Source organism: Pseudophryne corroboree, chromosome 5, assembly GCF_028390025.1.
Source record: "Pseudophryne corroboree isolate aPseCor3 chromosome 5, aPseCor3.hap2, whole genome shotgun sequence".
NCBI classification, from domain to species: domain Eukaryota; kingdom Metazoa; phylum Chordata; class Amphibia; order Anura; family Myobatrachidae; genus Pseudophryne; species Pseudophryne corroboree.
The window spans coordinates 219,904,902-219,930,392 of NC_086448.1; the positions used below are offsets into that span (position 1 = coordinate 219,904,902).

Consider the following 25,491-nt stretch of genomic DNA (forward strand, 5'->3'; position numbering starts at 1 on the left):
CGATAGAAGCCTATTCCAGCAATGTAAAGTGATCGCATCAGGTATCTGGATGCTAGGTCGACATGACTAGGGTCGACAGTCATTAGGTCATCCACTAATGGTTGACAGGCAATAGGTAGACACAGGAAAATATCGATATGAGTTTTTAACTTTTTTTTCATTTTTAACTTTTTCATACTTTATGATCCACGTAGACTACGATTGCGAATAGTAACCAAAGCATGGTGAGCGTAGCGAGCCATGTGAGGGGCCGTGGTACACTAATTGGCGTTCCCAATCCCTTTACAATACCTCCTTCAGAAATCCTGCATTTGCATCCCCAACCTTGATAGCACCTATCCTTGTATATCAATGCCTATTTCCCTATAGATTGTAAGCTTGCGAGCAGGGCCTTCCTAACTCTATGTCTGTCTGTTATTACTCAGTTTTGTTATATCACTGTTCTTTCCAATTGTAAAGCGCAATGGAATATGCTGCACTATAGAAAAAAGTGTGAATAGCCCCTGTGAGCCATGATTCCGGCTGGTGGCATTGTCAGCAGTCGGGATTCTGGCATTGGTATTCTGACCGCCGGGATCCCAACTGCTGGCATTGTAACTGCATCCCTATTACAGACATGGGGGAGCAGAAACTGTCAGCTTCACATGTATGTGTGAAGCTACTATATACATGTCCTTTATGTCTGCTATCAGTGCTCAATGTGGGGGTGCCGGTGTGGACATGAATACTCTGGAAGAATGACATTACGCTGCTTATTCAGCAGTTAAGGTACCCCCTAATAGTTGGTATCCTAGGCAACTGCCCAATAGTTATCTAATTGTAGCACCAACTCTGTTTATGGTCTAATTAGGTTAATGGAAAACAGAGTAGTATTGTTGCTGGACAAAAACAATGTTATGAAGGGATGTAGTTGGCATTCTGGTGCTCGGGATCCAAATAGTCAGAATGCCGGCGCCGGGATCCTGACACCTATCAGAATGCTGACGCCAGCATCCTGACAGTTCAGCTGGCATTTAACACAGTTGGGATGTTGGGGTTGGAATTATGACCAATGGCATCCCGACTGCCGGGAGCCCATACGCAACCGGTTATGAGGATCTCAAGTTTGCAATTATTGTTATTAGTACCAGTCATTTATATAGTGCACACGTATTCCACAGCACTTTACAGAGAATATTTAGCCATTCACATCAGTCTGTGCCTCAGTGGAGCAGCAATTACAGCCAAGCTCCAATTCCCAGACTCTGGCCTCCGAGTGACAGTCCTCTCTTCCACCTCCTGGCCCCTCTTCATGTACACAGCACTGCTCAGCTCCTCACCTCAATCTCAGACTGCTTTTCTGAAGACAGGGAGAAGCAACAAAGAGGCAGTGGGTGATGCCAAGGAATGGGTGATGGGGAGGCAGTGGATGACGCCAAGGGGACACAGCAGGGAATGTAGAGGATGACGGGGAGAGGCAGTAGGTGACTGGGAGAGGGTAACAGGAGAGAGAGGTGTCGGAGAGAATACTGGGAGGCAGAGAGGCAGTGGGTGAAAGAAAAGGGTGGCTGGGAGGGGGGTGGAAAGCGGTGACTCAGAATATACTGGGTCCCTTTACTAGTACAACAAACAAATATACACAATAATTAGCTAGGTTGTATGCAGATTGTTTCTACTTATATTATATCAAAATATATTGTATGCTGAATGGGTTCAATGTCATATCATTCTATATATAGCTAGTCTACATTTTGTACTTGTATAAAAGAAAACATAAGAAGATACTTTTTTAAGCGCTTGGTTATTTATTAAGTTATTTCTTAACAATTACTTATATAGCTCCAGCATATTTCATTGGGTATTACAATTGGTTAGCTCTATCTCATCATATGCCATATGCAGACTTGATGCATGCAAGTGTGTATCAGCTGTCTCTGGATGCAGGAATAGCCAAAATCGAATATATGGAGATAACTGACGCTATGATTAGATCTTTTTATTAATAAAGTGTAATATATAACTTTCAATTGAATTATATGCATTCTGACCATATGGAGAGCGGTGGGCAGTCAGGTATAATCTGATGGATTTTGTGTTAAGGATTTCACTTGCAGTGAATAGCATAATTGGCACAGCAGGTTATCTTATTGCATGATATATTAATATCTTGGTCACTAAGGTGGTGGCCAAAGCTGTGAAATGGCAAAAAGTTTGCAAAAGATACGTTAGGGCGAAAAGTAGTAAAGGGAGGTGTTAAAACAGCATGTAATGGGGTCATGTGTATGCAAAATAGGAGGCACAACTATATTAGAGAAGTTTAGAGAAGATTAGCATGTTTTGGTATAAAAATAAATATATATCTTGACAAAACCTGGGGTTTCTGGGGGATTTATCCCAGAACACACTCACACCAATTATCCAAATGCAATCACATATTGCTGATAAAATTAGCTGCCACCACGAAACCCCCCCCCAAAAAAAAACCCAACATATTATCCCAGTGGATCTCCCCGGATCCAGTCCCAATTTCTTTACTTCACCCTAGAATTACGTTCCTGTTCTCTATGAAATGGACAAAAACTTCCCTACAAAAGGAAAAATTGGTGGAGAAATTTTTTGACACATGGCTCCCATACATTCATACCTTATCAGTCACCATAAAAGAAGCCTTAAGGGGGGTACACATGGAGAGATCCGTGCTTAAAATCTAAGCAATCTTGCTAGATTGCTTAGATTTTAAGCACGGATCTGCCATGTGTATGCCCCCCAGCGATAGCGATGCGTGGCCCCGCGCGTCGCTATCGCCGATGCTAGATTGAGCTGCATGCAGGCTCAATCTAGCGGGTCGCTCACTTCACCGTTGTGTGAAGTGAGCGGCCCCCTGTCGGCTTTCCCCCTCGCTCAGCACATCGCGCTGTGCTGAGCGGGGTGAGAGATGTGTGCTGAGCGGTCTGTGTTAAGATCGCTCAGCACACATCTCTCCCGTCAGTACCCCCCTTACAGGGGGGCACTGACGGGAGAGATGTGTGCTGAGCGATCTTAACACAGACCGCTCAGCACACATCTCTCCCCCAGCTCAGCACAGCGCGATGTGCTGAGCGAGGGGACGGACGGACGGGCCACTCACTTCACACAGCAGTGAAGTGAGCGACCCGCTAGATTGAGCCTGCATGCAGGCTCAATCTAGCACCAGCGATAGCGACGCGCGGGGCCACGCATCGCTATCGCTGGGGGGCATACACATGGCAGATCCGTGCTTAAAATCTAAGCAATCTAGTCAGATTGCTTAGATTTTAAACACGGATCTCTCCGTGTGTACCCCCCTTTAAAGAAATGCTTTCATCTCACCTCATGGTACAATTTGTAAGTGCTCAATTTCGGTGCCCCGTTTTAAGTATTAATGACCCAGACCTTTGATTTCCTTCATTACTTTTATTTTGTTAACCCTTGTACTCAAACATAATTTTGGCAATACAATTAGTGTATATTATGTCTGGTTAGAACTTAAACTGTTGGGGATGACTTCTGTTCTCATTTGTTCTGTATCTCTTCTGTACAAATTTGTACTGTTGAAAGCTAAAGTTTTCTGGTTCCATGCATGTAGTAGTCTGTGTACCATTTGTTTGTATTGTTGAAACCTGTTTTTGATAAAAAGAAGAAGATATAGTTAGTGTGACATGTATAACACCGAATAGTTAAAAAGAAAAATGCTTTGCACAATATCCAAAAATGTAAATACTGTAAATACAGGCCACCATTCAGCTTCAGTAGCAGGTTTTGTTAAATAGCCAAATCTGCTACTGAAAAAAATCTCATGCTGGGGGCCGCCCAGTATGCAGGCACACCGGTGCCATGTTTCCCCCCACAGCGGGCGCGTGTGATGTTACGCTACCTTCCCTAAAACGATCTGGACACGCCTGTGTTGTCCAGATCACTTCTCCTAAATGCCGCGTCTCCTCCCCTGACATCTCCTCCTCCCCCTCCCCCTCCTCATCATGACGGGATGCGATCGCACTGAGATGCCCGCTAACGTGCAATGCAAACGCTGTGCATGTGCAGACAGACGATGGGGGTCATTCCGAGTTGTTCGCTCGTTATTTTTTTCTCGCAACGGAGCGATTAGTCGCTAATGCGCATGCGCAATGTCCGCAGTGCGACTGCGCCAAGTAAATTTGCTAGGCAGTTAGGTATTTTACTCACGGCATTACAAGGTTTTTTCTTCGTTCTGGTGATCGTAATGTGATTGACAGGAAGTGGGTGTTTCTGGGCGGAAACTGGCCGTTTTATGGGAGTGTGTGAAAAAACGCTACCGTTTCTGGGAAAAACGCGGGAGTGGCCGGAGAAACGGAGGAGTGTCTGGGCGAACGCTGGGTGTGTTTGTGACGTCAAACCAGGAACGACAAGCACTGAACTGATCGCAGATGCCGAGTAAGTCTGGAGCTACTCAGAAACTGCTAAGAAGTGTCTATTCACAATTCTGCTAATCTTTCGTTCGCAATTTTGATAAGCTAAGATTCACTCCCAGTAGGCGGCGGCTTAGCGTGTGCAAAGCTGCTAAACGCAGCTTGCGAGCGAACAACTCGGAATGACCCCCGATAATCGGCTGATCTGCGTAAACGCAGCTTTGCGTTGGTACTGAATGAGGGCCATAATCCTACTACTGTATATACAGTTTAACAGCCTCATTGCCACATTTTACAACCATAAATCCATGATATAGAGATCTATATGCACTAATATAGCTTCTGAAATACCTAGCATAATGTAATATGAACAGAATTATGACCATCAAAAAGGTCTATAGTCCTAGCAAGAGCTAATATGTCAACCAATATACTGAGCCACAATAGAAAAGCACAAGATATACTGTAATATTGCTAACATACTGTATATCGCATAGAATGGTCACACCATAGATGTATATCATCTGGCCCCATATATGCATTCCCAAGCCTAGAGGTGGGGATAAAATAATAAAAAATGTATTCTACACATTTTACCATATAACAAAACTGCTAATATGGCCATAAATATGAGTATCGCTTTGTGTACATGCACAGGTGTGTAGTATGGTATACCGGTGCCGGGATCCCGACCGCTGGCATACCGACAGCTGGGCGAGCGCTGATGAGCCCCTTGCGGGCTCGCTACACTCGCCACGCTGCGGGCACGGTGGCCAGGCTATTTATTCTCCCTCCAGGGGGGTTGTGGACCCCCAAGAGGGAGAATATGTGTCGGCATGCCGACGGTCGGGATCCTGGCGTCGGTATGCTGGTCGCCAGGATCCCGGCAGGCGGTATACCGAAGACCACCCCATGCACAGAAGTAAACGGGTATTTTACTCAGAAAAACAAACTTTACGTGCTGGAAATCTCCTACATAAAATAAATAAATAAATAAATAAATAGAAAACCAGTAACTTAAATCTATGTTTAAACATAAATATATCATTTTGATGGTAGTGTTGCTTTAATTTTCAGACATTGTACTAGAAATGTGATTGCTGGGCTCCTGGCATTTGTTTTCTCTTAATCTGCTGTACTTTTTAAATTCTTGTGCTGAATAAATATTTGACTTGTTTTGTCTAGATAAGGTACCTGGTGAGCAAATGTTTACTTTGCAAATTTTTATTGACTACAGCGATATGAAATTTGAAATTGCAAAACCTCACGTATTAATATTATGGATGAGCAAATCTGTGCAATTCTTCTACTCCATGTGTTTATTTCAGATCTTTTAAAATCCCTACTCCACCTATAACATGAATATATTTATATATCCACTTTAAACCCTCGTATTATTAACCTCTGCTTTTATTTACTAGGAGATTTTCTCCTAATTGGCTTTGGACTCAATGCGAACGTTGTAGAAGATTGTGTTGTCTTGTTGGATAATGTGCACACCTTGTGATTTAATCCATCTTTAACTCATTAACTTCAGTAAATATAACTTGTGCCTTTATTGGGCTCCTGCTGGCTTGTACTCAGAAGATAATGCCTTGGTAATCACAATGATTGGTAATAACAGAATCCTCTGTGAGACAAAACCTTAGCTGTAATTATCACACAGTTACTCTATCAGCAGTGTACACCGTGGCACTAAAAATAAAATAAAATTATAACTTGTCTATGAATATTTAGTGAATATTCTGAAAGCAGTATTCAGCATGCAGTGACCTAAAGTTCCCTGTTGTGGTTTAGCAACATGAAATACAGATAAAATGTATGGTCTTAATTATTCTGGGCTAAATCTGTATCTCAGTAGCAACATGAATGTTTGGATGGGATAAATATAAGTAGGCATAAAGTTGACTGCAGTTTACAACAACAGTAACACAAACCATTAAAATGCAAGTGGAAGCAGAAGTATAAGATATTCATAAATGTATCAGTTCTCATTGGTAATCAGTGTATCAGTTCTGTATGGCATGCAATTTGGTATACTTAATCTCAGGGCTCTTTCAGACCATGGCAGGACCCTATGATGTATGTATTTCATTTTTTATTATATACAACATTGTGTATTCTAGAATTTAGCACTTAAAAAAAAACTTTTGCCCCTCAACTGTGTAACAATGAAACTATACTGAAAAGAAAAAGAATATATATTGCACAGTACTACTGTACACTATTACTGTACAGTATATGACATATCTAGGCTTCTGCCTGGGGCCCAATGGACACTGAGTGGCACAGTTTACCCTAACCCATGTTTTTTTTCATTTATTATTATTATTATTACAAATGGAGATGGGAATTGGGCCCCAAACCAATATATTGCCTAGGGCCCCACGGGGTCTTAGAAGTGCTTTATGATTGCTCTTTGTGTGATTCATGACACAACTGTATGAAGACCATGGTGTGGAGAACTAGGGAATAAAGGGAATACGCTTTCATTGGTAGGCAAAATGTAGGGTAGATAATATTATAGTAGGCAGATAATAATACACGTATAGATATGGGGAATATTTTTTGGTGAAAATGTAACTTCCCATTACTGGAGTGAGAATTTTCTCCAGGACAATTAGATTAATAATATGTTTCTTCTCTTCCAGTGTGAGTAATGAATATAGGGAAACAGTGATGACTTTGCAGAACTAGTCACTTCTGTTACTTGCCTTGTAACTCTATACAGGCAGCTGCTGCTCTTATGCTGATGATATGCATACACCTCGTCGTTAGTCACAGAGGACCACGATGCCTGCCTTGGCCACATTGTATGGCCTAAAGCCTCTATTTTACTTGAGACATGACTCAATTATTCCACAGGTGGTGACTGTAAAAAGTATTCAAGAAGTCATCATTTGTTTCCACATTGGTAGATTTTGTAAGAGAGTCTTGTTGATTAGAATGTGATTGTCAAAAGGTTATAAAGACAAAGCCATTACCTGATCTTTACTTTACATCTGCCTGATTGTTGTACACTGTCATACCCTTGCTGAGCGGGTAGAGCCGGATCTGCATCTCAGCATGCCGTGCTACAGTTTTAGCATTCCCTAATAGCAAAACTGTGGCAGGGAAGGTTAGGACTTGAAGTTTAGCGACAGCTGGAGAGCCACAGATTGGCCAGGCATACAAATCTCATAGTAATGATTCGAGGGGTGGATTGGCCATAGGGCTCACCAGGAAGATTCCTGGTAGGTGAACGTGTCTGTGGGGCCTGTTTGGTTTGTTGTCATGTGGCCCCACCTCCCACATGAAAGACAGTCCACCACTCTCAGGCCTGATTCAGGTTGGATCGCAATACATGAAACAACCGCAAAAACTATGAAGAGTATGAAACTACGAAGAGGATGAAGGTGCATGCGCAGAGCCTGTCCTGCGCATGTGCCCACATTTTCTGAAGAGCCCTGCAGAAGATGCGATTGCCTCTCCCCATCAATCAGGCAGAGGCGTTCACGGGTTGCGGGGTGGCAGACGGAGCATTGCGGGAGTGACAATAGTGAAATCAGGATAACGGTGGGCATGATGGGAGCGTGACATTGCACACAGCCGCTGCGATCACTGAATGGCGGCGGGCCTCCTGTGGGTGCAGCCATGCTGAGCCGGCAGGAGGCTACCCCATTTTCAGTGATCACGCTGAAATTGCGGTGCGGCCGGGAGGGGGCTGTTAGCATGCTGGGCGGCCTTGTCCTGTGATGGGCGGCTCCCAGCATGCGATCCAAAGGATTGCAAATTCTGCTACTAAGCCGAATTTGCAATCCTTACTGAATCAGGTCCTCAGTACACTGCATTGTCCCCATTCATTCTGTTATTCCATCTCTGCAGTACAGCAACTCTGCCATCCAGTGATGTTGCCACGGCTACCCGGTATGTTATACCTCTTGTGGTGCCCACAGGGCCACTTTTAGTTCCTAATCTGCCCCTGTTCTCAGACACAACTGCAGCAAAAGGTGCAAGGAAGATCGCAATTGCGTACAATCAGGCCCTATGAGGAGGGATTCCACCACCTCAACAGACCCCACCTCCTCATTAGACTGCACCCCATTAGGGCTGTTTCCATAGCAGTATTTACTATATACAGTAAATCAAGGAGATCAGCTTATGCACTCTCTAATGGTTAGGCAAACCAATGGGCCACACTCTTGAGACTGGCCACAACCCTAAACATGGGCCCCTACTCAGAGCCGGCCCTAACCAATATGATGCCCTAGGCAAGATTTTAGCTGGTGCCCCCTAGCACCACCGCTAGTTCCGCCTCTGACCCTGAACCCCTTTCCCAGCACCATCACCCCCCCCCCCATAGCAGTCTTTTTTTTTTCTTCTACCCCCTGTAATTTAAATAAGAACATTGTGCACATTCGGCGCACAGCCCAAAAAGGTATGTGCTTTTGCTGGCAAGGGGCATGGCCACACAATAGTACCCCCAATTCAAATTATGCCTCACAGTAGTGCAACTTTATTCACAATTTATCATACGATAGTGTCCCTTATTCACATTACATCACACAGTATTACCACTTTACCTTATATACGTTACTCCTCACAGTAGTGCCCCTCATTCACATAACATTATACTGAATTGCTCCTTATTCACATTACACCACACCATATTGCTCCTTATTCACATCACACCACACCATATTACTCTTTATTCACATTAGACCACACAGTAGTGCCCTTTCTACACGTTACGCCACACAGTAGAGCACCTTATACACATAATGCCACACATTGGTAATGCATTTATACACATAATACCACACAGTAATGCCCCTTACACATATGACACACATTATTAATGTCCTTATAAACTTAATGCACCTTACACATTATGTCAACACTTATTAATGCCCTTATATACATAATTTCCCTTACACATATGCCGCACATTGTTAATGCCCTTTTACACATAATGACACACATAATGTCCCTTACACATATGCCGCACATTATTAGTGCCCTTATACACATAATGACACACATAGTGCCCCTTACACATATGTTACACATACATTATTAATGCCCTTATACACATAATGACACATATAGTTCCTGGCGTGAGTCAACTGGCAGCTCTGCTAACGTCGGGTGCCTAATTTTTATGAAAATGCATCTTATTTGCATTGCTATGTGGCTAGGATACACAAGCAGCTTCTGCTGATTAAAGTGATATGCGGCATGCCTATATACTGTATGCGACTGTGGCTGTATCTGCATACGAAATGCTACGCACAGAATATAGGCATGCCGCATATCATTTTAATCAGCAGAAGCTGCTTGTGCCCCTAGGCATACCAGATGCCCTAGGCAATTGCCTAGTTTGCCTATGCGTAGGGCCGGCTCTGCCCCTACTACTTCATTCCCCCGGTGGGCCAATCATGCCCCAGTCCGACATTGCATCTGGGTGCTATTTATTTAGCTTTTATAGTGTGTGATAGCTCTGTGGCTTCTTTTTGGCTAAAATATATTCAAAATAGGCTGAGTATAAAATCATTACGTGTTTAGTTGTCCCTGTACTACTCAAATTCTCATTTCTGCTTTTGTTCCAGACATATCTCATACATGTATATCTCTGAGAGAGCCCCAACTTTTTATTTATTTTGAACTCTGTTGTTAATAGTTATAGATATTATTTATAATCATACTGTCATATTATGTCGGCCAGCGCCATTCCTCCTATAAAACGCCTATGTGCTGGAGTAGTAGTAGCAGCAGGATCCTGCTGCATGGGACACGGCATATGTTTAATTGAGTGGATTCCACTTCTGCTTTTTACCACATTATTCATACTGAAAAAATACTACATTGCATACAGTGTATATATATATATATATATATATATATGGGATCCTGAATGCACCTCACCTAAAAAAGATAAGCATTTTCTATGGTTACTCTCCAAAATACTTTTTAACTACTCTGTTTTAAATATGGTAGTTTGACTTTTTAAATTTAGGCGGTTTATTTTCAACTGTTTCAATTTTTTTTGGGGTCTGTTTTATATGATCCTGTATAACATATTTTAAACCTTGCTGTCTCTTATTGTTATAAATATTTTTTTTTATATACTAAAGAATTACCTTTTTACTACACATACTGATTTAGACTGTGTGTATATATAATCACTGACACTAGTAGTCGCCCTAACTTTCCCATCCTTACTGTATATCCATCACCCTATCCAAGTGACCTACCACCACTTGCTTTCATTTGGGGTCGGAGCAGACACCACAGCTTAGGAGTATCTGTGTGTGTACATATATATATATATATATATATATATATATATAGAGAGAGAGAGAGAGAGAGAGGCACACTCCCTGCTTTTAGATAACTTCAAATCACAGCTCTGTGCAAAAGTGTATTCACAGTGATAAAAGTGGCCTAATTAGTATTTATACCCCGTTGATGGGCTTCCTCATCATCGTGGTACATGTTCTGGTTGGGTAGGTGTGAGAAGGTAGTCCAGTTTTTATTAAAAAATCGAACTATAATTCACACACACATACAAAAATAAAACTATTTTTAAGGTTTTATATTTACGCTAAACAAAATAGTATATAGACCTAATTTGGAAATAATAAAAATAAATATTTTCCTGGGATAATTCTAACTTACATCATTATATATGCCAGGGGTAATTTATAAATGAACTGTGCAGGACATTGATTTGGCAACGGACATTGAAACTTCAAAATTCAGCACATATTGGCCGACACTTGTTTTTTTGTGGGTCTGCACATTAACCAGAAGCAATCATACCCTCCAACATGACCCGCCCCACTAGGTACAGAATGCTCTGCTCCTGGACTTCCCTCTTAATTTATTATTGCCATCACCTGTGAAGAAACAGCTTTCTTATCATTTAACTAGTTCAACACAGGTGATGGAAATCATAAATTAAGAGGGAAGTCCAGAAACAGAGCATTTTGTACCTAGTGGGGCGGGTCATGTTAGAGGGTCTGAGCAATGCAAAATACAAATTGAGTGCACTTTAGGAGCTACCACCATAAACACAATTACCACATAAGGGTCTATGAGGTATGTATTCGTAATTGTCCAAATAGTTCCTTAAATGACTTTTGGTTTTCACAGGATATACTCTCCTCCTTTTATTAACCAGAAGCAAGATTGCATCATTTTCAGAAGAGCACATTTTTACTTCTAGACGATGATTAGAGGGTTAAATCTACTTCTCCAATGGCACACTTCTCCAATGTTTTCACTGCTCATGCATCTCCCCCTTGTTCCTAATTTGCCAAAAGTTTCCATAACACGTAAAGTACTGTATACCACTTCCTCAGGGCTGTTTCTAGCCAATTTGTCTCCCAGTGCGAACACAAAAAAAAATTGCCCTCAAATGCCCTAAACTGTATTGTGCTTAGCACTAAAGTGACTGGTGTCCTCCCAACCGCCGGTCACATAACTGCATCCCGCCAGTACAGATTGGGCCTAATACAGATGTGTTTGTTCTTGCTATTGCTGTTGCTGTCCTTTGCTGTAAGAAAATGATATGCTAATATGGGCAGAAGCTAACCTGAGCATAGGAACGCCCACTGCTATCGCATCATTCCATCTGACGTCATATAATTATTGATACATCCATACCATTGTCGCAAATCGGGTCATGTCGCAGAGTCTGAGTGCCTATGTAGACACACAAGCTGAGCTGCTGTCCAGGGATGCAGAGGGCTCTCCAGTAGCAAGTAAGAGCACAACTGCTAATTTATGCACGCTCCCAAAAAACGCCATCTGAATGGCCACGACATGTCTGCGTTTACCCAACCACACCCAGTTACCACTCCCAATCTCTGTCTTCCTGTTACTCACTTTGCGACTAATTCCTTGTGCGTCTGCGAATGCATTTCATTAATTGCGCATGTGCACTATGCATCAGATGCATGTGCAGTAAGAAAACATCGGCCTATTTGCGTACAATAGCAGCTTTGCGACTGCATCTGAATTAGCCCATAATGCAACACAGTTCCCCCGATTCACATTAAGACATAGGGCTAGATGCATCATCACTTGGAGAGTGATAAAATGGAGAGAGGAAAACTACCAGCCAGTCACCTCCCAGCTGTCATTTTTCAAACACAGGCTGTAACATGGCTGTAACATGGCAGTAACATGGCAGTAACATGGCAGTTACAGCTGGTTGGCTGGTATTTTTTCTCTCTCCATTTTATCACTCTCCAAGTCATGATGCATCCATCTCATAGAGTCCCCAGTTTATATTATGCCACATTAGAGTGCTTCCTCAGTTCATATTATGCCACACTATAGTGCCTCCACTTCATATTGTGCCATATTACATTGTTCCAGGTCATATTATGTAACATTATAATGCCTTTCAGTTCACATTATACCATAATACAATGAGCAGGTCCAGGGGCATAACTAGATATACTGTATGTAGATCCCAAGGCAAACGTTTGTAAAGGCTTCTAGGTACCACCCAATAGTGAAAAATGTATATAACACATGTACCTTTGACAGGGAAGGTGGGCCCCTATCAGCTCTGGGCCCCATAGCAGCTGCACTCCATGCACCTGTGGTAGCTATAACCTTGATTGGAGCTATTTACTGTAATTCTAAGATTTATTGATAGAAATGTGTAGGTAGAAAAATTTATTTTTTGTATGATTTGTGAATTCTGAAACCAATATCTGCCAAACTGCCAAACGGATCGCATTGAATACCAAATATTTCACAGCTATATGAAAGACTATGCACAATTACTTGTATGTATACACAATGCACATACTTACTTTTCCTATACCACAGACTTCAGTAGGGATATTGCACCACTTTAAATGAGCATAATGAGTACAATTAGCTGCCAAGTCTTCTATGTGTTTCACTGATATCAGTGCTGTAATGACAGATCCAGTCACTAACTTTATAAGCATTTAATTATTTGCTGCTTTACTTCTTTTGCTTGCTGGTTCATAATTACCTAGACAGTAATGAGCAACCAACGACATTTTCATTATCTTTAAATTGATCCATATTTTGAAAGTTTTGTTTAATGCTGATGGTTTTCTTTGTGAATCTTTTACAAAATCCCCCCTAAAAGAAAAAGTCATTATTCTGGGTGAACTTTCTGTAAAGGTTAATTTTCTCATTTTCTTCAGAATATTTTTAACTGTTCTAAAGTATAGACATTCCCTTTCACGTAAAATATCAATAATTATGGAAATTGCCATTTCTCATCTTCAATATCATTTTTCCTGACTGTGCATTTCTCTGTCTTGGAGCGGCTAATTACAGTGACTCTACGTGTTTCATTTAGAAAGCAAAATATATGCAAATCTTTGCAAGCGGATGTGTGTGAGTGGCACAGGAGATATACATGGTTATGTTAGCTACATTCCAGATTGGGCTTTCAGCTTTGTATATTGTTCCAAGTCAGTATGTCTTCAGTGCAAGCCACCCACTGTGCAGGAATACACAGTAAGCTACTTGTAAAGGTGAAAAGTTTAATTACTAAAGTTTATATTTGTGCTGAAATTGAGTAGGGGAAAGCAGGATTTTTTTTCCTTTCATTTTTTTTTTAACCAACAGAAATTCAGTTTTTAATTGTTTAGTTTTTGAGGAGCTTTCATAACAGAGGAGCTTTGCCTTCTTTCCATTATATAAGTGATTTGTTTGTTTTTAATGGAAATACCAGAAAAATGTGTAATCTCTTTGATAAAGACTGATATATAATATATTATTTGCTTCTGTATGTGCTGCACAGCACAGCCGTAACTTACACACAGCCAGGGCTGGGACAGGGCTCTGTGCTGCCCTGTGCTGGCCCTGCCTCCTAATCCTGTAATGTCATGATGTCACTCCTAGGGGGCTGGCCTGCTGTCTGTAGGAAATAGATAGGGGGGAGGGGGTTAACATGGGGGGGGGGTGCCATTTTAACATAGGGTGAGAGGTCTTTCTACCTTACTTGATCTGGAAGTGGGTAAGATGCTTCTGGCCACTAGAGATCAAAGACTCTGGCACAATGCCAGAGTCTTTGCTTTCTATGTGCGGCGTCATTTTCCTGAAGATATAGCTGGGAAGATGGCCCCATCGCTGGCCATCTATAGTACAGGAATCCTCGGGGGGAGGGGGTGGGGCATAGTGGACCCGGACCCTCCAGCAGCCCAGGCCCAGGTAATTTGTACCCACTCCCCTGCCTCTCGGCTCCACTATCTGTGTCCACTGTCCATACACTCTCAGTGGCTGATGCTATGTCCACTGTCCATCCACTCCAGTCAGTGGTTGCTGCTGTGCTGTGTCCATCAACTCCAGTGGCTGAGCTGTCCTTGCACACCTATAAGCGCTGTGATACCCCACTGTCTGAATGGTCATTTGTGGAACAAAAAGTAGTAAAAAATATATATATTGTTCTATCGTTTTTTTAATATCCAACATAAGGGTGGGTGAGAGGGCCCAAGGACAATTCCATCTTGCAATACTTTTTTTTTGCCAGTGCTGTGTGGCAGTGTTTCATAGATGTGCTATATATTGTTGTATGCTTGTGCTGCTGCTCTGTCACTTAGTAACCAGCCAGCTCTCTGCAGCCTTGAAAACAATATTGTTAGCTGTGAGGTGGTCAAAATTGACTGGCAATGACTGGAAATTAATATTATTGAAGTTAAAATACTGTAGGAACAAACTTATGTGATTTTATCTGTTTTTAGCAACTTTTGAAACCCCCCCACAAAACATAGATTCAAAACCAAAACCAAAACACCTGAGGCGGTTTTGCCAAATCCAAATCCAAAACCCAATGAGGAATTAAAGTAAAAAAACCCCGGCAAAAATGGCCCGGTGTACATCTCTACTGTGAACGTGTTACTGAACATTTGCTGGAAATAGTTTCAAACATACAGTATGAACAAGATGAATTACAAAACTAAAGTTCTGGAACAGACAAAAAACTTTCATAATTAAGGACAGATTTATCAAAGCATGGAGAGAGAATAAGTGGAGAGAGATAAAGCACCAACCACTCAGCTCCTGTCACTGTATAGTCTGTGTTTGAAAAGTGTCAGAAGCTGATTGGTTGGTACATTATCTTTCTACAATTTATCTCTCTCCAAGCTTTAATAAATCTCCCTCTTATAGTGCGTACACACAGTGAGATCCTTGCTATGCCCGATTTTCACTTTGCGATTTCCTCTGAACTCCCCAGAGCCCAGCACCACCGATTTTGACTAACTTTTCTTGAGATATGGACGATGTGTGCTTACGATTTTGGCTTATGTGAGATTTTGGCTTATGTACGATTTTGGCTTATGTGAGATTTAATTGACTTGTGAGAATAACTAGATAGTACACCGATCTAGCAAGGATTGACTGGCCTGCACATTCTATCTTTTCTTGCGATACCGACCTGGCGGAACCGCGCATTGGGATCGAATCGGCATAACACCTTGCGATCTGCACTAACTTTTCTTGCAAATTTGACTATCTAGTCAAAATCGAAAGAAAAAATCTCACCGTGAGCACACACCATTACTCACAAATTTGGGGAGCTTTTACAGACTCATGGAAGAGCATGAACCATTCTAGAACTCACCCATTTTCTTACTGAAATGGGTGTGGTTGCAGCAGTGGCTTTATGATGCAATGAATTCCACCATTTCAGAACCCTGAAGTGATGCGTGATTCTTCAAACAGTGCTGTAGAAAAGCACTATTGTGCACTGGGATGACCCCTCTGCCTCTGCCTCCTGTAAAGGGAGGGCTAGTACCAGAAAGCTGAGTGCCTGGAGGCTCTATAGGCCACAGGGTGTTGTTCATGTGAAATACCTCCCTATAGCTAACATTGGGCCTTATTCGGGTTAGCAAATAAAAAAAGTAAGCAATTGGGCAAAACCCTGTTGCACTGCAGGTGGGGCAGATGTAACATGTGCAGAGAGATTTAGATTTGGTTGGGGTGTGTTCAAGCTGAAATCTAAATTGTAGTGTAGAAATTAAGCAGCCAGTTTACCATGCACAGAAACAGTGTAACCCACTCAAATCTAAATCTCTCTGCACATGTTACATCTGCCCCTCCCGCAGTGCAGCATGGTTTTGCCCAATTGCTAACTTTTTTGGTTTGCTAACAAACCTGAATTACCCCCATCATCTTTTGCAGGCATTAGCCATTGTAGGCTAGAGTCTACACATTTGTTGTTGTTTTTTTTTATTTGGAGGGGGGTACTTTGGATTCCCGTCTGGTAGTGGCATCACCTGCAAGCCATGTCCAAATTTAGTAGTAAAGTGATGATGGAAGATATCACAATACTTTTTTTCTCCCAACAGACAGAGGGGTCAATCCAATTAGGTGCGAAGGGTGCAATGTGCTGTTGCCGCTGCACTTCCACGCCAGAAACAGCACCTGATCTCGCACACTTTTCGGGCTAATTTCTGCATGAATTTGCACAAAATAGTTCGGAGCTCTATGGCGAGCACTTTTGTGTGAGTTTAGGCCACCGTAAAGTGTGACCGCTGCCACATTGACCAGCACCAGCAAGTTCATTGCGGCTAATTGGATTGACCCCAGAGATTGTTGCTGGAGCCAATCCAGTGGCGGATTTTACCTATGGGCTACAGGGCTGCAGACCCCCAGTAAATTCGACCACCACAGTGAGGCAGTTGCAGTTCGTGACTGCAGTGGCTACACTGTGACTTGTAGTGATTTGATCTGCCAATCACCTGCAGGACAGGTAGTCCCATTGGGATGTGTTATCTCCCTCTGGGGCTACCAGTACAGGATATGATTAGCCACTCCCTGCCTTTTGGGCAGTCCTACCCAGTTTCTATGGGTTGCAGGTGATGAAGTCTATAGAAGACAGAGTTTTGCATATGAGCATTCCCACTGGGACCAGGCTGGCGGCTGTCTGGGGCTCTCCACTCTCCTCCACTCCTACTGCAGGCAGCATGGGCACACCAGCCAGGGCTGGATTAAAGGACGGGCAAAAGGAGCAGTCGTCCTAGGGCTCCTACACACAGGGGTCCCCAACACAGTGTAATTTGGACAGGCTCCCACGGGATCAGTACGAGATCCCACCAGACGGGATCCCGGCGGTCGGAATACCGACACCAGGATCCTGACCGGCACAATCCCGACAGGGAGGCGAGTGCAACACAGCCCCTTGCGGGCTCGCTAAGCTTGACACGCTGCGGGCACTGTGCTCGCTACGCTCGGCACACTAATTTATTCTCCCTCTATGGGTGTCGTGGTCACCCACGGAGGGAGAATATATCGGGATTGTGCCAGTCGGGATCCCGGTGTCGGTTTTCTGACCGGCGGGATCCCATCCGGCGGGATCTTGACCACATCCCGCTGCCGCTGCTCAGGCTGCATACAACACAGCGCAGAGCGGCTCCTGAGTCCCCTCATCAGCGGCACATGACACATCATGTCCGAGTCACTGATGAAGGGACTCAGGAGTTGCTTTGCTAGTCTGAGCAGCGGCAGCCCAACCCAGTGAGTACTCTGGTGGGGTGCACTGCATCTCGGATGCATCAATCATCTGTGCAGTAGCAGCCCGTCCCAGTGAGCACCCGGTGGGGTGGTGGGGGGGTGCGACTGGTCTGGGATGCACTGTCTGACAGCAATAAGGAAGGGTTGCATTCTCTTCCCAATAGCATTTGATGGGTGTAGTATGTTATGCTCGCGGTCAGGATCCCCGCGCCCTGCATACCGGCGCCGGGATCTCGACCGCTGGCTTGCCGGCAGCTGGGCGAGTGCAAATGAGCCCCTTGCAGCCTCGCTGCGCTCTCCACGCTATTTATTCTCCCTCCAGGTGGGTCGTGGACCCCCCAAGAGGGAGAACAGTTGTCGGTATGCCGGGTGCTGGGATTCCGACGCCAGTATACTGAGCGTCGGGATCCCAACGGCCAGCATACTGAATACCACCCCATGTGATCAGTGTCCCGCTGCAAGCACAGGTACAGGCTGAGTCTAGATCACATCTAAGGGAACAACTATTCTTCAGACACTACATGGGAGTGGTTGATCTTAGCCCTTTGATACTGGTGGAAGACATCTTCATAGAATATTGACTGTCACGGCTTTTACATGTTACTAATGGATGGATTATGATTCAAATGGACACCTGAATATATTTTAAGTGGAGTTGGAGATACATTGGCACTATGAAAATACCGATTATAAAGTGCATCAATTGTGGTCTGTATCTGAGATATACAACAGGGTCCTATATTCTCTATTCAGTGGAACTAACAGAACTCAAATTTAGGAACTTTGCAGTCTATTTACTAAGATTTAGATGGAAATAAAGTGCACGGAAATAAAGTACCAGCCAATCAGCTCCTAACTATCATGTCACAGACTGGGTTTGAAAAATGACAGTTAGGAGCTGATTGGCTGGTACTTTATCTCCGTGCACTTCATCTCCATCTAAGTCTTAGTATATAGACCCCTTTATTTATTTTATATTTTTTTTACTCTGGGGCTCTCTTTTTCATATATGTGTTTTACTATATTGTATGCCTATTATTTTTATGTCTTAACAAATAAAGCAACAAAAAAGTAATTGGGCTCCTTTTAAAAGTTCTTTAAAGTGCGTATGATGTGGAGTGTTACAGAGATTTTTCACAGTGATTTAACAGCGCTCAGACCTCGGCGTGAGACTCCGGAGGGGTGAGTATTCAAATAAAGGGTACATTATGTGCGGTGTGGGCCCCCACCCGGACTCAGGGGTCCCTGTGCACAGCGCACACTGCACCCATTATAAATACGCCAGTGTAGCTAACCATAGATGAAAAGTGGCTAGATAAGACAATATGATATGAAATCGCAGCCATCTCATCACATTAGTTAATTGGCACTTCCATTTGAGCTACTGCAGGAAAGATTTATTTTTTGTGAAGTTGAAAAGCAACTGATGCTAATCTAATTTGATTATTTCATTTTTATTTATTTATTTGTATTTTATATTAATCATGAATCTTTCAAATTTTTTTTAAATAACTGTCAAGGCAAGATTATTATATTATGTAAAACACCTGGTAACTAAAACGAACAAGCTACATTTATAATCTTATCTATCTATCTATCTATCTATCTATCTATCTATCTATCTATCTATCTATCTATCTATCTATCTATCTATCTATCTATCCTTGAGGAAAAGCTAGTCTTTGAATACTTTTTAAAATGTGCATAAGCAGCCACCTTTATATGAGCACCATAGGGGTTTTTGTTCATTTTATTTACCAGTCATCATATTCTTACGGCACCTGAATTTATTTTGTTTCAGGTTTTGTTTTGTTTTTTGACCTTTTCCCCCCTAAATCACTGGTTTTCTCAAATTAAGGTCTTAGTTCTTTATTCTTAAACAATAGTTAATGGATCTACCTTATGCACAGTGTTGTTCATGTCCTGTATATGGGAGGATTTGCTGACCTCGTAATTAGCTACACAAAATACAATTGTGTGGCTGTTGTGTACGAAGAATAGGAATGCACTCACAGGGAAAAAATGGTCTTCTAATGACTTAAGCCTCTTTGTGGTCAATTAAGTACATTTAGGATTTAAATACCAGATACATTGCTAAGCATATTTCTAAATACTTTCAAATGTATTCATTATTTAAATGAAAATATATGTACTTTTCAAAATCAATGCAATACAGATTTTAATATTTGTTTACTTTAAAATTCATGATTACTCAAGTAATAAAACGTGCATAACATATTTGCTCTTGTTTTGTCTGTGTGGAGAGTTTATACATCTTAGTGTCTTCGTCAACAGGAAAAAAAAAGTTAAAGAAAACCAATAAAGTACACAAAATAACGACGTCTTTGTTTAGAATCTGACTTAGACAAATTCTTTTTGAAATCCAAATGTCCAACCAGTTGCCAGACATATGATTATATTAATATTTCTTTTTTGACCACAGTTGTGCTATGTCTACTTATTCAACTTTTTGAAACTGTAAATAAATTCATAGTTTAGTTTACAAATATTACTAATGAAGATTGTGAATTGTGCAATGCCTTTGTAATTACTTTGAAACATGTTTTAGTATTTGTACATTAGCTGTGTCTTTTCTAAATGAGAAAAACCTTATTCTAAAGAAAGGAATGTCATACAAACCATTTTCACAATGGTTTAGTGTAAACTAACATTGTTCCTATTCACTGAATGACATGGCTGAGAGTAACGATTTATGAACAATACAAGTCAATCCATTTGAGGAAGGGGATCGTAGGGCAATGGGGTTATACACTGCTTGTTGGTTTAAACAAACCACAAACCAGTATAAAAGAATTTGTTTTAAGCTTGGTTTTACTGGCCAGTGACAAAGAAATTACTGGAAGGAACGCTAGTTACTGGTGTCTTTCTGGGACTTTCATTATGTAACAAAATTGAAAGATGAATAAAAAGTTTACAAATAAATGTAGCATCAAATTTGCTTTGTAGCCATACAAAAAAAGAAAAGAGGACATTGTAATCTGTAAATTAGATGGAACATCCACTAAAAATGAGTCATTAATTATATTTATATTTAGAAGAAAGATGTTTAAAAATAGAACTAGTTTAAAAATTGTAAAAAAATGTCCAATTAAACATACTTTATTTCTCAGAAATACATATTTTAATATAATTATTATTTTTTGAAATATCCAAATAAACATACTTTTTGCAGAAAAACACACCTGTTGCATTCTTACATTTATTGAAGCAGTATTTCCAGTAACATGGGGGTAAATTTACTAAGGCAGGAGATTTTTAGAACTGGTGATGTTGCCCATAGCAACCAATCAGATTCTAGCTATTATCTGCTAGAAGCAGCTAGATAAATGGTAAATAGAATCTGATTGGTTGCCATGGGCAACATCACCAGTTCTAAAAATCTCCCACCTTAGTAAATTTACCCCATGGTTGTTTTTCATTTACCTAATGCTTCCCCTTAATGGAGTCATGGGTATTGCATTTATTTTTTGTTTTTCCCGGGGCTGCTCTGTATCAAGTAGTGTAGTATAGCACAGTTTACCCACTTTAAAATGGCTGCAGTAAGAGAGGGGGAACCAAAAAGAAGCTGCATTGTATGTGATTGCGGGTATTGTATGTGATTAAAGGGTTCTCATTGGGGGCCACATTTTGATCCAGGCAGTGAGATGGGTTTCCTGTCACATTGTCAAAAGTTACTATGTCGACATTCATAATGTCAGCATCACAATGTCAACATTAGAATATTGACACAGTTTAACATGTCAACACATTCAGAATGCTGACATGATTACAATGCCGACATCTGAAATGCTGCCATGTGAAATGTCAACATTCTCAGAATGCCAACAGATAGATTTAGGCACTGCTGGAGTGTTATACACTAGAGGAAGGGTAGGGTTAGGCTGCAGGAGGTGGAAGGGTTTAGGGTGATGGTAGGGTTAGGGGTAAGAATTAACAGGGTTGGATTGTGCCACTGGAACAGTGGGAAGGTTCCAGCTAGGCCGGTCCCATTAACTCTACTCCTGGGGTATCCCACCAAGCCTGCAGTTGCTGTATTTCCAGGATTTGTGTTCCACACTGTGAAACTCAAAAAGGAAGTTGTCATTGGCACCAGCTAGCGGGCACTTCTGGGTGCCGCTTCTGGGGCAGGGGCATAGCGTTGGCTTTGCAGCTCACTAACACATTATACTGTACCTGTCTGTGATCACATCAAAGTCTGCAGTGAACCTTACACGTAGCAGCAGGAGGTATGGCCCACCATATGCTAGCAGTCATCACACATATTAGCATGAGGGACACTACAGAGTATAACAGCATAGTGTCCTTATACATTACAGCAGAAGGGATGACCAACAGTATAATAGCCCAGTCACCCCACACATTGCAACATAAGGGACCATATACATTTCAGCAGGAGGGGCAGCCCGCCGAATACCACACATTATATAGCATGAGGGACACTACAGAGTATACCAGCATAGTGATCAACCCAGGGGCATACATTATACACTCCACCCAGTCCCAGGAGCATACACTGCATGCCCTAGTCCACTGACATACACTGCCCACTCAACTCTTCTTTCTTTTTTCCTGTCGGGGGCTATTGTGTATTATCGTCTTCCTATTGAAGACAATGTATTTAATTTTTTTCTTGTAGGGGGCAATTTCCCCCCCCCCCGTCTTGTGCAATGTTTTCTGTTTGCACATGCATCTGGGTTGCTCTTTGCATGCATTCCTGATGGTTTAGGTCAGAGTTACAGTACAAAATCAGGTGCACGCACCGATAAGTATATTAAAAATGTGTTGGGCAGTCAGGGATGTTGACTATTCAGACTCAGATGAAACGTAGTATAGGCATGTTGCTCAAAGTGGTTGCATGGAGAGATGCTGAATTGCTCATATTCGAGGCCATACTCAGATGAATGATCTGCACCTAGCAATGTGCTAGTGCAAACTTCAATGGTGCGACTGATGGTGGTGTCAAATGTACAAAGCATAATTGCAGCATCTTTAGAAACTGAAAGTGGCTGGATGTACTCCAGGGTAGGGCATCGTAGAGGGATGAGACTGCCAGTCACAACACATCCTCCTGAGAATTCCAACAGTCGACTAGCAGAGACACCCACAGAGTGGGAATAGAACCTGTGACAATTGCTGGTCACCACTGAGCCCGCAAGGGGCTTGTTATGCTCACCCCCCCCCCCATGCCGGCATTCCGCTACTGGTCACGCATACCCAACCCATTGTAGAGGAATTAGCATGAAGTTGCAGATGAAAAAAAATGCAAGGAAGGCTGCAGCTGCATCCAACTCAGAATCAGGCCCTATGAGGCAGGGGTATATCAGGGGGTCGAGCACCCCTGGCAAAGTAAAAGACTGGTGCCCCCCCATATTTGAAATATGGACAGTGCGCAGTGCTGAAAGTAGGGTGGTACAGGGTACCATTAAGAAATATGGTGGTGATACGCAGTACCATCAGCCCACCACTGGGGCATAATTTTTAAGGTGCATTTTTGTGTGTCCCTAAAATGGCATCAGAGGCATAACTGTGTGTGGCATAATATGTAATAGGCATTACGGTGTGTGGTATATATAAGGCATTATGGTGTGTGGCATAGGCATTACGGTGTGTAGCATAATGTGTAATGGGTGTTACGGTGTCTCGCATAATGTGTAATGGGTATTTTGGTGTGTGGCATAATGTGTAATAAGCTTTACGGCATGTGGGATAATGTGTAAGGGGAATTACGGTGTTTGGCATAATGTGTAAGGGGTATTATGATGTGTGGCATAATGTGGCCATGCCCCTATTGTCATGTACCTGCTCCCCTAGTTTTGTGTGACCGCGCCCCCTCATGACATGTGACCACGCCCATTTTTATATTAGTACCACTAAGAAAAAAATGTATACTTGCACCACTGACGGTGCGTGTAACTGGGTCGGATACGGGATCCCGGCGCTCGGGATGCCGGCAGTCAGAATACCGATGCCGGGATCCCAACCGACAGAATGCTGGCAGGGGAGCGAGCGCAATGAAGCCTCTTGCGGGCTCACTGTGCTTGCTATGCTGCGAGCTTGGTGGCTCACTATGCTTGCCACTGGTTCTATTCCCACATCCCATGTAACTGTGTGTGTGTATTTTTATATATAACATATATGTATATATACACACACACACACACACACACACACACACACAAATATATATAAACCCATGCTGGACATTCGAGATATATATATTTATTTGTACAGGCAGCACCTTTGTTTCCCCTTCTCCTGGCAGTTCCTCACCTGCCCTGGCAGCAACCGCAGCAGACAGCAGCGGGAGCTACAGTAAGGTGCTGGAGTCAGGCATTGCACCACATTACAATAAAGAAAAGCTGCATAAACTACAGCGCCCGGCAGCCGTTGCTTCTATGAGCTCTGGCAGAGGTCTGGCAGTTACTGAAACTGTCGCTCCATCAGAGGTCTGCATTGAAAGTGATGCTGCAGGCGTCGAGACCAGGTAAATAACTGCTGGCCACCAGGAAAGTTATGTTTACATGTTATCATGTTAACATGTCATTCATGTAGACATGAATGTCGAAATGCTGCAATTTGACATTTTGACCATGTCAACATTTTCATGCCGACCTGTTGCATGTCAATATATTCGTGTTGACCTGTTGCATGTTGACATGATAACTGTCATTCAAAGATACTACAACTGTGAGAGGAACCATGGGGTCCCAGAAAAAATGGCTATGGGTATCAACCTCCAGGACTCCAATGAGAGGAGATCTAGATAGGTCAATTATTTCACCTAACATAAGAATGCAGCTGCAATGACTGAGAATTAATAATATGCTTGCAACAGTGACACCCAATAGCCACATTATCACAAATTATGGCAAAGATTTTAAACATTTGAACAAAAAAAAAAACAACAAAAATGTATTTTAAGCATATTCAGCAAGCTCAGATATATGGTATATGGTATACCACTATTTCTCTAGTATTTTTATTTTATTTATTTATTATATTTAGCAACATTATTTTAGGTAATTTTGGAATAAGAGTTCCCAATAGGTAAGGTAGTGCAAAAGAAGAGATAAATGCTTCTCCGGAACCCCCCAGAAAGAGAGCCCTTTATTATGGAACACTTTTTAATATATTAGGTGTCAGCTACAAGCAGAAAGACTAATGATGGGTAAGGATTGGCCAGTTAATAAACTATCAGAGACAGAGCTCCCGCCGCTGCATGTGATTATTGGTAAATTCCTGCAATACTTAATTTCTTATTGTAGTAATTATCTGCACCAATAGTCAGATATTGTTTACTATGCCCCTAACAATTAGAACTGTTGTGAAGAAGAGGAATGGTGAATGGTAATAGATGAGAAAAGAGAACAGGTTATAGCGCAATATAATAATAGTATTAGAGAAGAAAAAAGAAAGAAATTAAAATTGTAACTCATTAGAAAAGTTTAATTTGATTGAAAAAATATGCCACAAAAAGTAAAGTAACTCATAAATATTTACAGTTTACATACTGTATATACAATAGACCAGTTCTTTCCAAACTTTATTTGAACCACGATGCCCTAGAGTATCAGAATTATTTTCATGGCACCCT

At 42.1% G+C, this 25,491-nt stretch overlaps 1 long non-coding RNA gene across 2 annotated transcripts in view; it reads right to left on the reverse strand.

Moving 5' to 3' along the window:
• Positions 1 to 3,408: 3,408 nt before the first annotated feature.
• Positions 3,409 to 25,491, reverse strand: part of LOC134928946 (uncharacterized) — a 62,314-nt gene continuing 40,231 nt past the window's right edge. For both annotated transcript variants that reach the window (XR_010178146.1, XR_010178147.1), the window contains exon 3: positions 3,409 to 3,617. This is a non-coding gene — a long non-coding RNA (uncharacterized LOC134928946). The remainder of the gene's footprint in view (positions 3,618 to 25,491) is intronic.